Source organism: Montipora foliosa, chromosome 5 (genome assembly GCF_036669935.1).
Source record: "Montipora foliosa isolate CH-2021 chromosome 5, ASM3666993v2, whole genome shotgun sequence".
NCBI lineage: Eukaryota > Metazoa > Cnidaria > Anthozoa > Scleractinia > Acroporidae > Montipora > Montipora foliosa.
In genome coordinates this window covers 40,377,118-40,380,138 of record NC_090873.1, presented here as the reverse complement: position 1 = coordinate 40,380,138, position 3,021 = coordinate 40,377,118, and positions in this window count along the sequence as shown.

The following is a 3,021-nucleotide window of genomic DNA, read 5'->3' as shown; positions in this document are numbered from 1 at the left end:
CATGCCAACCTCTTCATATACCGTCCACATGGTGTGGATCTGCAGAAACGGAAACAGAAAAAGTGTCTCAGGAAAAAAATTGAGTAAAACATACCCTTCGATAGATCAGTAATAAAAATGTACAGAGGTCCCACAGATGAGTGCGCAACAGAGATGAAAGAATAGAACACTAATCTACTAGAATATATGAGGGGGACCAAATCATCCAAGGCTGAACTTAAGAAAATTGAACCAAGTCAATATCGTTACTTTAAAAACGTCTGGAACTTACGAAACTAGCACATGGTACAACTCCCTTTAATTATGTGTTCCTTCTTAAAGCCTGCTACAAAGAGGGGTGCATTCATCTAATTTGCAAGAACGGAAGACCCACCAATGATTCAGTATGGTTCCCAGGAGGACCAAGTATTCATTACTGTACCTGTCATTTCCAGTGCCAGACCCTTAAAACACCTTGGGGAGCCAAGAAATGTGAAAAGTCCAGTGAAGTTTGCAGTGGACATTACATGGAAACAGAAGAGATGCTAGCAATGGGTAAATGCACTTTAACTCATTGACTCCCAGTGCTCCACCTGGTTCAGGCCGGTTTGGCAGCCAAAGGGTTAAGCAATGCTCACATATCTCCTCCTGGAGTACTGTTATACATAGTAATAAAAGATGCTTTTGACAGAAAACAAAAGGAAAGTCTACAACTGACCCCCAATGAGATAGAGCACCCAAGACCTAGGCTAAGCACAGCAAACCTTACACCATACTGATGACATTGAGATGTGCATGTAAGAAACCTCTCGAAGTGACATTAGAAAACATTGGCAAGTAGGTGCATGTAAAGCTTCCGCAAAAAAAAGAGAGAGAAATCAAAAGGGGGCAAGTCTAGTAAAGCCGTTATAGACTGCACTTACTCATGATGTATTAGTGGAGGCCCTGAGTGGGGTCACATGATTGCCTGTCAACGTAAAGACTATCTGATAGAGTGGTTTCATTTTCGATGCCTTGCGGCTTTTAACAGCACCAGATGGAGGGTGGATTTGTCCACAATGCAAGAATCCACCTCAGTAGAGAGATTTACAGGTGGGTTTCTATTAAACTTGACTTGAAGAAGACAAATTTACCGGTAGTATGTGTAATATCAGGTCCAACCCGCCCCCCACTTTGCAAGACCATTTGCTTTTCCACCCTTCTCTATCACGAAAATAATTTCGGTTACTTTCTTCACTAAACTCTGAATTATGGAGTTTTTTCTCAAGAAAATAAAATTGTTTACATATTCAAGCAAACATAACGAAAATCGCCTATTTAGGGTTTAGTACATTCTACCTATGGTGTATTTACATTTGTAAATACTAATAACCCAGCAATTTATTTCACAGATGACTGTAATTGTAGGCTCTTATTGCCTAATTTACCTTGTTGGGCAACAACTTTTAGAAAATGCTAAAAAATGGCATTTCCAAGCTTGTAAATTTCAAAATTTTCTGGGGGGGAAGACCTGGGACCCCCCGACGGGCTCACACCCTCGCCGATCGGGATTCCACAGCCGTCTACTTTACTTTCCCAGCTACAGGTGTACCTACTGCAAAACTTACTGAAAGCACTGAATATGCAGCGTAATTTAAATTTCACTTTGAACGTTGCACACAGTTTTGTAATCGCATGGTCAAATTCAGCAATAATGAAATATGGGTGCTTTGCCTTTATTTAATAGTTGAACAAGAAATGTGTGTAAATTAGCATTGTACCAGTAACTAAAATGCAAACTTCATAAACCTAAAGTAGAACATTTAAAAAATTTTTTCCAATGGCATAGTAAACGTTGGATTGTTTTAACTTTTATGACAAAAACAACATATAAAGCAGTTAAAAACATAGTGAAGCAATGCATTTAAACATTTTTATAAAATCTGACTTGACGTTTCATGTGTGGCAACATACATTTTTAAAAGTAACCGTTATTATATGAAAAACTATTTATATTTCAAAAGAAATTGTGGGCAATCTGGGTAAGACTAAAAAATAGCAGTGACATATTAATAAACATGGCGTCTGACAGGATGCGGCGATGCGGATCCGCATAATTCACTGAAATCCGCATCTTCCGCATAATTCCAATATTTTCCGCATAATTCCGATATTTTCCGAAAAAAACAGAAGAAATATCTGATATTAGTGATAAAGCAGCTCCTTAACATCCTCAAAAACATAAAAGCCGAAGACATTGACTGTTTTGAAACGCTTATTTTCCTGAACATTGAAGAAAACACACCATTTCGTTCGCAAGATGAAATTTCGTAAGAGAGATCGTAAGCAGTTTCCGCGCATTTTTTCGCCAATGAGCCTGGACACTAGTTTTTGTTCCTACGATGCTTTCATTGGACGAGAAACAGTTACACTTCAGCAAATGACTGATAAGAAACTAGGGGCGCGTTCGATTGACCGTATTCCGGAATAGGATTACATGGAATACAAGTTAGAAATACTTCGTTTTTACGGAGATTCACATTAAAAATGTCGAGCACCTGCTAAAATGCTATTTTAAACATATCTTTATTATCCTTGTTGCTTCAAAACGCCAGACATACCGTTTTGAATTCATCACTTCACGTATTCTTATCCCGGAATACGGAGAATCAAAGTCAATGATCGAGGGAATGGATCGCGCTCCAAAGGTATTACAATTTTGCTCCATTATCTCCAAATTGAAACAAAATTCATGATGAGAAACAAAATAATTTTTTATCGCTTTATTTATTTTACCAAAAGTTGCGGGAAAATCCCAACTGCTAACCCTTTTATTTCAACGGTGAAAGCTGGTCGCAAATTGATGACTCCTGCATGTATTTTAATCACTGACAAAGGGCAAAATTTACCGTAAGCATGTAAATACATTGGACGGGCCTAATTATTAGTTTTATAACTTGTTTAAGTTTCCGCATAATCCGGTGTAATTTCCGCATAATCAACGCATGTTTCCGCATAATATGGCCAAAAATTTCCGCATAATCTTTAATTTTTTTCCGCATC